Below are 12,307 nucleotides of genomic sequence, written 5' to 3' on the forward strand. Positions count from 1 at the left end.
TCTGAGGTAATCAGTGGTAAAATGAAAGGAAATTATAGTTCATGGTACCGCACTGGCGTGTTTGCCAATTGCCTTGGAGAAAAAGCTCTCAGCATGGCTAATTTCAAGTTACACACATGACAGGACCAAACATGCAGTTGGGTTAAAATGCCAATAGCACATGTTATACAATAATATACAAAAGACATACCTAATACCAAAAGGACAGAGAAGGACAGGTAGATGGGCTTGGGGTAGATACTGCATTTGATTTTACAATTTATTTGATTGTAAGTTTATATAATTTAGTTTCCCATAATGACTGTTTAGCCAATAGCCCACAATGCTTTTGAAAACATACCCATTCTCAAACTAGCACAGACAGATTCAGCACACTGCTATAAATCAGGTCTATACAGAAAGGTTATTAAGGGCTTGGATTCCTCAGAAATGAAGAATAGGGTCACCTTTCCCAGTTAAAGAATCCAATTGAGATTCTAGCTAGAGGCAAAGTGAATTTTAAATGTTGTGGAAGAGAAAAGGCACAAATACCAATTCTAGCCTTGGGTCCAGCTGAAAAAATAAGTCTATAGCAGTTACTCAAATTTTCTTCCATGCCACATATATTTATGAGATATGACTAATTTCCTTTTTCCTGTCATTCCCCTCTCTTAAGGTAGTTAGCTTTACAATGTAATTTCTAGATCAGATCAAAGGCTTTCAAGAAAGAATGTCACCGAACTTGAGAAGGGGCAGACAGTCCCTAGAGACCCTTGACTTAGTTCTTATGAGATATTGGTTGTCTACCTTCAGGAAATGGATGAATTCATTTTTTACTATGCAATGGGTGAAAGAGAAGGATTTTTATTTTGCATATTTTGTTTTTAAAGCATAAATGTGGAAAGAAGGAATACTGCTGATGCATAAAATCTTTCAATAAGTGCCATCTCATCTTGAAAATTGGGACATAAATCAGTAAGTAACTGCCAGATCCTCTACCCAAACCTTTTTCTCAAATATGGGAAGGGTTAATTTTCTATCTTCTGCTTCTATGACAGAACTGAGGAATATAGAGGGCAGATAATGTCAAGTAGGGAAATGGTGGGCAACTACATATGGGAGAGAGGAGAGATGGAGGGCATATCTGTTCTGGCATTCTCCTCAGATCAGGATTATGAAATGGGAACAAACTGGTAGGAGTTTTAGAATCACTGCACTACTCTAGAATTCCTCTCTACTGCAGAACCCATGATCATACTCTTGATTTTAAGCTGGAACTCAGCTGCCCCAAATGGCCCTAAATGGCAATAGGTACATGGATAGACCTAAATCCTGCAGTGGGACTCTCGGAAGGCCTAACCACCTGGCGGTGCTGTCTCATTCAGTTTAGTTTATTTCCCAATAACACAACTCCATATTTTATAAGCATTAGGTTTTTTTTTTTTTTTTTTTTTGAGGAGAGGGGACTTATGGCAGGGTTTATATCAGAAACCAAAGGAAAAGACTTTCATAGGCATTTGTGTTTTGCTTATTTAATTTTGGCCTTCTTTTTTTTTTTACTTGTTTGTTTTTTTGGTACTGGGGATTGACCTCGGGTCCTTGTGCTTGCAAGGCAGGCCACCGAACCGCTGAGCTAAATTCCTGGCCCCAATTTTGGCCTTCTTAATTCAGCCAGTTTCTGCAAGTGGGGAACTCTACCTTCTTGAGTCTCTCCAGGAGGCTGTGCTGATAATATGCACTGTCCTAGCCTCCTTAATTAGCATGTGAGCAACATGGCCTAGAAGCACCCAGAAGGGCGAAACTGCCATGTACCTGGCTCCAGGGATGACAGTGGCATCTCTACCAACCCCATCCTGATGGCTTGGATGCCCAGCCCTCAAAACAAGCTTCTCATTTTTCTTGTGATTCCAGGAGCTACTATTTTTAAAATAAGTATTTTTCTTCTAAGCCAGATAAATATTTTTACAACTAAAATTCTTACTATATAACTAGATTTTAAGGGGGGAAATAATAGAATTTCAGCCCAACTTTTGGCTAGTGACATAGGGAAGGGGGTCACCCACTAACAGAACTTTGAGGATATAGGGGATTGAAGTGAATTTATGAGTTGCATGGAACAACTATGGAATCCATTCAGACCGAGTCTGCTTCTAGGACCAAACTGCTACTTCCATGGTCAAAATTTGAATTCTCTGCCTTTAATATCTCCTTTGTTGTGACTCATCTTCCAATCACTACGGTAGAGCAGCAGGCAGTGGAGTGAGTTCTGTCTCCAGAGAAGCTTGCCTCTCCTCTGTATTTTTCCTCTCTGTTGATGCACAAAAGCACACAATCACTCCATAACAGCAATGGTGAAGGGTCTGTGATGTACACACAAACACATACATCTTCAACAAAGCTTAGTGTCAGGAAAAGCAACTCTGAAATTCATAATTTAGAGAAAATGAGACCATTATTGGTCCAAATGCCAAGACAAACAAATAATCATGCCAATAGAACCTCATAAAACAGTTGTACTCAGATATACTTTGGTAACAATCAAAGCCACTCTCTTTCTATTCAGGTCCAGATACTGGGGTGAAGTTAGTTATCCAAGATCATACCAATAACCAGGAGCTCAGAGGCAGAGACAGATCTTGTTTATTGGACATTTCTTATTTGTTGGGATGGTCTATTCATATTATCTAATCCACATACCCATGTACACACATACACCATGTCCAGTAAGAGGAAGAAACTTTCTACAGAAAAGTAGGTCCCATGCTGGGTATGGTGTCATACACCTGTAATCCAAGCCATTCGGGACACTAAGGTAGGAGGATCTCAAGTTTGAGTTTAGCCGGCAAAACTTAGCAAGACCTCATCTAAAAATATAAAACAAAAAGAAGGGCAAGAAAGGCAAGTCCCATCTTCTATCTGAGCCCACTAGTCTCTAAAATACATAACTCACTTGATTTAATTTCTCCCTGAAATCCATTAGCCTCTTCTCCCACCTAATACCATTTTAGATGGATCTCAGCAAGGTTTGCACCATGGAAATTCTACTATAGTAGTTTTTCCATCATGGGTGTTGGCTGGTCTTATTGACTATTACAACCCAGACATACTTGGTAAGACCAAGCTCTAAAATGCACCCAGACCCAACAAAAAAGAAAAAAGATTGATATGGACCAGAAGTGCTCAGGATTTTCACTGTAGCGTGAAACAAGAGAAGCAGCTCTTTCATTCTCTCAAGTTCTGAAGATGTGGTCCTTTGAATCAGAAGACAGCTCAAGAGGAACAAAATACCTTAACAGACTTGCAAAGCTCAGAGCTGATTTTGCACCCATTTAGTTAGGGTGTCTGACCATGGAGGCAGAGATTAGAGTGATGCATCAACAAGTCAAGGGATGCCACAAACTTCCAGGATTTGGAAGAGACCAGGAACAACTCCCCCAGGGTCATCAGAGGGAGTGTAACTGTGTGGACACCTAGAAAAACTGATATCTGTTTGGGCCTCCAGAACTGTGAGAGAACTTTCTATTGTTTTAAATCACTGAGTTTAAGGTAACTTGTTATTAGTGTTTGCAGGAAACTAGTACACGCCCCCAAAACTAAAACAGTGCTTTTCTGATACCTGGCAGGCACTCAAAAAGTATTTCATGAATTCACTGAGTTTATAATAAAAAGGAAAATTCTTTCAAAAGGGAATTCCTGACACAGTGGAAATAGGAGTAGAATGGCTTCTTGAAGTATCTGGTGCATAATAATAGGAAGAAACAGACCAAGAGGTCATTTCCAGTGGTGGAGCTAAACAGGCAAAGTAAGGAGCAGACGGGCCCGCCTGTGAGGTGATGACGCTGGGATGCTAGCTTAGCTCAGCTTTGGGAAACAGAAGGGGAAGCACGCAGTGCAAAAGCCTCAGCCCCCTCACACACCAGTCCATATATCTGCTTTTCCTCTATTGCAACCAGTCCTTATAGATTCTTCTTCTAAGGCCTGAGAATAGGTTGTGGTGGTTTTGATGTGCTTCGGAAATCCCACGCTAGAGAGCCCATTTGAAAGCTATTGAGAGCTTAGTAGGATGGAAAGAACATGTGTGCTCCTTTGGGAAATGACTGTGAGTTACTGGCCAACTGTTCAACACTGTCTCACTTCCTTTCTGCAATAGTTTGAACTCACGGAGTCCATTCATCAGCTTAATGTGGATGTGGTAGCCCACATAGCAAACTGACAGGCTCATGATCTGTCTCCAAGGCTCTAACACTCATTCACTCCATGCCCAGCATCCATGAAGAGAAACAAGGCCTTTTAGCATCTAGTGTTTTGCTCAGGCTCTGGGAGCACATCAGCATGGTGACAACCAGTGGTGTCATGGTACTGATGGTCCTGAGATACTAGGTCTTAACAGGCCTTCCTATGAATTCTCAAAAGTAAAGTTTCTTTACCACAGTTAATACACTGGAATCCCAGGTTAACCAGAACATTCCATCCCCTGCTCATATTCAGAAAGTTTTCCATCATGACAATCCCTAACAGACAATCTCCAAAAATATCTCTGCCATAGATCCAAGGTTGCCTAATTATTTTTTCAAGAAAAATTTCAGAAATATTTAAAAGTTGAGAAAAGATAATAGATTTTGAAGTGGAAATAAAATACCACTGGAAAAGAATGAAGAGTAAAAGAAATAGTCCCAGGTATGGAAATTTATCATGTATTCAAGGTGGCATCACAAATCAGTGGAGAATATAAGGATTATTGAACTGAAAATAAAAAATAACTGATTTAGTCAGGAAAACTCCATAACAATCTGGACAATGATCAAACTCACATCATAATGTACATCTCACACCATACCATAAAACAAGCTGCAAATGGATTATTTGTTTAAATATAAATGAAAATATCAGACCAGCAGTAATAGATTAAAATGTAGATACATATATTGGGAAAGAATGTTTAAGGTATGACACCCATGCCAGAAACCATAAAGCTGAGAAACTTGACTGTATACAAATTATAAACTTCTGAATGCAGAGAAAAACAAAGTTAAAGAATGACAAAAATTAGAGGGAAAACTGCAACCTGTGTAACAAAGAATTAGCATCCTGTTGTAGATAGTTCTTAAATTAGCTACAGAGGTTAGAAGCAACCCCTTTAATATTTCTCTTCCTGTCCACATTGTCCAATTCAGTCAAGCACTCTTACTCCAGGCTCTTAAATAAAGGATCAGAAACCTATTTATTAGATTCCCTGGACAAAGAAGGAAAGTGGCCCCAAATTCCTGTATATTAAATTTTCCACAGGATGGGCTTCCTTGGAATAGACACACCAGATGTACTAGAAAAAGGTAACACCAAAGCATTCACAGTGATTATCTCCAGGTTTAGGGTGAATTATTTTTTCCATTTTCCTGTCTGTGTTTCTGAAGTTTTCTAAATCAAATATACTTTGCTTTGGACATAAGGGAAAATTCTGTCAGCCCAAGTGCTTAACTGTAAGCAACAGAAACTGGTTCTGGTTGTTTTAAGAAGGCAAGTGATTTATGTATGATATATAGTATGCCTTGGTTCACAAACACTTCTATCTGAAAATAATTTGGTCCTCAAACAAAAGTGTTCCACAAAATTTTGCTTCGGTTCACAAACTCCACATCTGGTCACAAATACAACTACTGCTATCTTCCCTACACAAATACGAATGAGGCCATCTTTGCCAAAATTGTAAAATAAATTGAGTTTTTGAACTGAGGTATCACTGTACTTGGTATGTCACTGAATTCTAGAAAAGGTAGAAAACCAGACTTGGGCTACAACAGAACCAGCTTCTAAGTCATCCTACAAAGTTTGTCTAGTAAGAAAACAGTTATCCAAGCAAGTATGAGAGGGTGATCTTTGGGCCAGCTCCAGATCTATCTGCACCAAGAACATGATTTTGGAGTAACCTGACCATTCTTGCTACCAGAAAGACAGATCAGTGTCACCTTTACCTCTTACTCTGTTCCCTCATCAACTCTGACACTGGCAGAATGACCTGGTCTGGGTCATGTGCCTGCATCCCAACAGCAATGGGGTCAGGAAAAAGCAAATATGGGCTGGGGGTTTAGCTCAGTGGCGCTGCTGCCTGCCTCCAAAGCACAAGGACCCAAGTTCGATCTATGGTACAAGAAAAGAACAAGGAAAAAGCAATTACGAGGCATTTTCAACTTCTACAGTGGGCAGATGTCTCTTCATCTTCTCAAGACCCATAAAACAGAGTTCCCTGAACACATAAAGGTGGTTGTCTTATTTTCCTTAAGAATCTTTGCTAATGAATACACTGTTGGTACATGATTTTAAAAAATGAAAACTTATTTACAAGAGTTAACCTGTCATTGAAAATTTATAACTGGTATGAATTAATTTGGTCATAGTGGGTTTTAATTCCTGCCTCAGAAAACCATATTGATTTGCTATGTTTGAGTGGAGGCAAGAGAGACAAAGAAAACAGGAGCATATGGCCCTTAGGCACAGAGGAGCATGAATGGGGAACTTAGCATATGGTGACCATGCTAAAGAAAATATTATTTGATGATACTTGTTATTGCACAGTAAGGAAGATTTTGTTCTTTCTGTTTAACCTATTTTGTTCAACACTGGGGACATGTGGGGGAGAGAGATGGGGCTCAACTCTGACCATGGCACGGGCAAGTAGGAATTTATAGCCAAAGGAGCAGGATCAGGGGATGGAAAATGACTAAGAGGAAACATTAAGGGCAAGAAGGACTCTGGTCAATTTGACTTAACAGGGTTCTTTCTGAAGATAAGCCAGGGTGATCAGACCTTACCTGGAGCATAAGAGAGGATGAGGGACTTGTTCAGTTATCAAGACTGCCAAATTGACTTAGCAGAATTCTTTGCTAACTCCAAATTTTACAAGTACACAAATGGGCTGTGGTAGCTTTTCATTACTGTGACAAAATATCTGAGAAAGTCAAGTTAAAGGAGGATTTGTTTTGGCTCATGATTTCAGAGATTTCAGTCCATGGTTATTTGGCCCCATTGCTTTTCAACCTGCAGCCAGGCAAAACATCATGGTAAAGAACATGGAGTGGAGCAAAGCAGTTCACCCGAAGGCAGCTGGGAGGCAGAGAGAGCAGAAGAACAGAGAGAGTAGGTAGCTTCCTCTTCCTGCTTTTGTTCTGTCTCGGCTCCACCCTACTGGATGGTGTCACTCATATTCAGGGTGGGTCTCCCTCATCAGTTTACTGTCCCACACACCAATTATTTCTGGAAGCAATTCACAAATACACCCAGACATGTGCTTTACTAACTTCCTGGGTCTTTCTCAATCTAATCAAGTTGACAGTCAAGATTAACCATCACATTGCCCAAGAGGTTTCCAGAGCCCACCTAAAATTTCACAAAGCAAAGAATCTTTAAACACACAGAAAACCCGAAAGGAGGGACACAGGTAATGGAAAAATGAGAGCAGAAAGAAAGCAATAAAAAGAAAAATACTAGAGACAGGTATCCAGTATAGAAATCTGTCTGCAGTCAAAGAATTAGATGAGGAAATAAAATGGATTTTTCCCTCATGAACCCAGATGGACCTGAAATGTAGATAACTACTATTCATGTGCAATTATCCCTCAGGCTATAGATTATTCCAAGTTTAAAAACAGCATTCTCACCATCATGTCCAGAAGATGTTCTCTGTGGGCCCAAAGGCACGTGCAGAGGGAGATTTGAGAAGCAGAGCAGCTGACACACTGAACCCATGGGAGACAACTTGCCAGTTTCAGAAACAACTGTGCTCTTCTGGAAGAATGCTGTCCTCACCCATGTAGTCTCATCGTTGCATTCATTACTAGGAAGTTCAGAGGTCAGCTTCAGAAAAGGAAACGAGAGGATGGTGTTTAATGATATGTTTTCTGGATCCAAGTGAGCTGCTTCTTTTTTCCCATCCTTTTGGTACTTACCATCCTCCTTTTCTTCTCTCATATTAAGGGGGAAAAATTGCATGCTACCTTAAAATCCTTTTTATAATGAGGTAGAGCAAGAGTAATAAATATGCACATTGGCATTTGCTTGGGAACCTAGAATACAAATTAAAGGCACTAGCTCTTTCTTCTGGTTAGACATGAAATCACAATTAAATCTTCCTCAAATTCTCTGTTGTCCTGGTAACTGCTCTCTACTTAGAGAACACGGAGGGCGAGATTGCCCAAAAGGGTCTGGAAGGAGAGAGAGAGAGCTTATTAAAGAATTCTTCCTGATGCTCATAACCAAACAAGCTGTGCTAGGACACAGCACAGAGTTGGAGAAAAGCCCTCCTTCAGGTTATCCCTCCCTGTTGCTGTGATGTTTTGGGCTCTGCTGCCATTAAAAGGCTATGTACGTTATAATAACAAGATTGGTGACAGTACACCAAAAACACTGATGACAAATAGTACGGTGGATAATCAGATTGCAAAACCTCTTAAACACATTTGACTCTAAAAGATATATTTAGACTTAGGGGAACAGTAGCTTGGGGATTTTTTAAAAGTGTCAATTGGTGTGAATGAATAAAGATGGTTTCAAAGGAGCTACACTGCTTAGGGATTAAGGCCAACTGGAACAATTCACTTAAAAAAAAAAAAAGGCCTCCTAGCTCAAGAGAGCTGCTCATATTTTTTACTGAGGCCAGTATATTTTAATCCCTAGGTTTTATACTAGTCCTGAAATGGTTCATCTCTCTCCATTTGTCCAAAGAAGAATGACTCTTAATTGTGCATAAATAAAATCTTGCAGCTCTTATAAGACAATCGTATGTAGCAACAACAAAGAGGGGAAACTTTAAGTAGCAGTCATTTTTATTTTGGCTTAACAGATTTTTAGCAAGAAGACTCTGAATATGAATCGGCTTCATTTTTAAATCCTGAGGAAAATTTCTAAGCAGTCCATAAGGTGCTACTTCAGTCAGAGGCAATTAAAAACTGCCTAGAATAGCACCCTCCCCTAAAATCACAAAATTTGTTTGGACATCATAGGGAGAAAAAAGTTACAAATTACATTAACTCCATTCCCACCCCCTCCTGAGTTTATTTGCTTTTATAGTCCTACATAAACTCTTCCTCAATCTTGGGAGGGAGAAATTGGGTGGAAAGCATGGTTTAAGTAATTTTTGAAAAGTAACCTGGTGTGGTAGTACATGCTTGTAATCCCAGCATTTGAGAAGCTGAGGTCAAATTACCGTGAGTACGAGGCCAGCCTAGGTCACGAGTTCAAGTCAGTCTAACTACATAGCAAGATCTTGTCTCAAAAATACATACATATGAAGATATCACTTGTTATGTTTTAGTTACAACCATGTAAATTTGTAAGCATGCAATCAGAAAGATGGTGCGGCTCTTTTCCTACAGCCAAGCAGTTCTTCTCAAGGATCAGAGTCCTTCTTGATAATTGAGGAATCCAGACTGACTTTCTCATCTCTTGGTCTTTGTTTTCAGGGTCTTCAAGGACCTCTGGCGAAAGGATTTTCACATTTAGAGATCTGATGGTATTTAGCAACCTTAAGAATCCTGGAAACAAACTATGGCCTCTTGAAGTACAAACCCACATAGGAGACACAGCTACTTCATGCAGGTAGCATTGTAAAGTGGCCTTCACTCTATTCTCATAGCATCTGAAAAAGCTACTTAATGATGCATAAAACTAATTATTACAAAATAAGACTGAAGCTGTATGGTAGCTGTTCACAATGTGGAAAATCACACTTTTTCATGGCCTATTTTCTTTTAAAATGTGTGCCCTTTCCCCACCCTTAATGTGTTCTGTATATGTAAAATAAATACACTTCACAGCAGGACTCTGGCTTGGAGGCCTTAAAACCTAATAAAAGAGCCCTGTAGTTTAATGGTCCTTAAATGCTCAACATCTTTTTCACTTAATGTAAAATCCATCTGATCTAATAGCTGTGACTGAATTATAGATATATAATTTTTTCTATTAAATGTTAATCTTCTGACTTGGCAGAGCAATAGATGCTCTAAATTATTAAGAAGGCAATAAACTCTCTAAACTCTTTCCAGAATTCAAGATATTCCCATGTCTGCTATCATGGAGAAAAAACAATCACAAACCTGCTTAAAACATAAAATAAAAATCAGATTTATTAAGCACAATTTGATGACAGATAACAATTATAAGGGGCATTGTTTTTTGATATCTTGATAAGATATATACACATTTAATTAAATATATGTACAAATATATGACTGAATTACATATATATATAAAACTCAGAAAGCAATGCTTGCAAGTCTTGGCTGTTTTTTATTTACATATGACATCTTTGTTACCTTCTTTTGGTAGAATCCATTCATCACCTGTGTTTACGCATGCAGGCATACATAATGAAATGCCCTCTAATACACATGCCCAATTATGCTAAGGACAGCACTCCCACTGCCCAGGGAGTCTTGTCAAATGCTATTGCTGCTGCAGCTTGATTTTTTTTTTTAAATCTGTACATTCATACTCACTTGAGCCAAACGTCAATATATGCAGTAAGAATCAGAATCCATGCTAAGAAGCAGGTTAATATTTACCTGGAGAGGATGGTCTAAATGGTTGTTTCAAATAACCAAACCAGAACATCAGAGAAAGTTGAATTTCCAGCCACAAAGTCTCAGATTCAGTTTTGCTGGGGACACCAGTGAATAAAATGGGACTGGAAAGGCCGATGCTGTTTTCTATTTTGTATTTAGCACACAGTCTATATTTGTGTATGTGTGTGTGTGTGCACATGTGCAAAGTCTGCCTTTTACTCATCTGTTGCTTCCCTCTCATTCCTGAAAATTACTCATGATGTTTAAGGGCCAGGAGTAAGACCAGTGTTCTTTTTTTTTCCTTGTCAAGTATGTGCAGCTGTGTTCCACATGTTGATCACAGTCAATTCTCTTCTTATCCATATTTTGTTGTAAGGATTTCTGCTGTTACTTTGGTATAGAGAATATGTAAAAAGAAAAAAGATCATGACAAGGTTGCAGAATCCAGTGATGAAGAAAATAAGGAAGCAATAAAAAGTAGTTTTCTTCTCCCAGGCTGGTGATATACTTCAGTGGCACAGTGTGTGTTTAGCATACACAAATCCCTGAGTTCATTCTTCCCATGCACGCAAAAAAGTAGTTTTCTTCCATCACAGAGAAGTAGATGTTAAGAGAGAGTCACAAGAACTGTGACTGAAAGTCTACCATATATGCAGTTGACATCAGTACTAGTTTTGATGAACAGCAAATATTAACTTGAAACTCCTCCTTTTCCTACTTTGAAACCAGTGAGTTGAAGAACACGAGCCATTCAGGTAGGTAAGAAGCAGGTGAATAAGAACAGCTTTAAGTCCTTATTAGAAAAAAGCTGATAACACTTCTGGATTGGGAATGGGGGAATGCTGATGTCCTAAATTTGCAAAATTTTCAAAGAGGCAATGAGTCAAAGCATTTAAAATAATAACATTTTAAACTGTATAAAATTTGGTTACAGTCAAGAGAAGGGGTTTAAATAAAAAGCAAGGCATAAGAAAAACTGTATTTGCTAACTTTCTATTGCTGTATCAACTTTAAAAGTTGGCCTCAGTCACTCGTCATCTGGCCTAGTGCAGTAAAGTAGCACATCATGGAGGGAGAGTGTGTAGCAGAGGAAACTGGTCACCTCCTGACAGGCAGGAGGCAGAGGAGGGAGGAGGGGCCATGGTCCCAACATTCCCTTTAAGGCCAAACCCCCAATGACCTAACTTCTTTCCACCAGCTCCCGCCTCCTAAAGGTCATGCCATCTCCCAGTAGTGCCACAGGCTGGCAACCAACCATTTAACACATCTGAGATCCAAACCACAGCAAAGACTGAGCTAGCTTCATCTGGAATTTCAGAACAATACAGATATAGCTTGTGATTAAAGTCACTATGAAATTAAAATTTAAGGAGTTCATTGGATGGGACTGGGGATTTAGCTCAGTAGCATTGTGCCTGCCTTACAAGCACAAAGTCCTGAGTTCAATCTCTGGTACCAAACACAAGATAAAGAATTTGTTGGATGAATATCTGATTTTACTAGATAATTCTTCATAACAAGGATGCTCAGTCAAAAGCTTTTCCAGTGAAGCAGGAATGATAAATAAAAAACTAAGGATCAAAGCATAAAGGATTGCACCTGAGGAGAAATCAATAATCTACCAGAGAGGACATACAATTTCTTAGACAATGACTGCCCTTCTTCTCCTTGGCCGTAAATTTAGATTCTTAGTCTTTCTGCACACAGGATTAAGAAAGACCAACATCATCCACTATGTAGATTCCACTTGCTTACTAACTAAAAAGCTTTAATCA

This window comes from Fukomys damarensis, unplaced genomic scaffold, assembly GCF_012274545.1.
Source record: "Fukomys damarensis isolate Sample0158 unplaced genomic scaffold, DMR_v1.0_HiC HiC_scaffold_25, whole genome shotgun sequence".
In the NCBI taxonomy this organism is placed as follows: domain Eukaryota; kingdom Metazoa; phylum Chordata; class Mammalia; order Rodentia; family Bathyergidae; genus Fukomys; species Fukomys damarensis.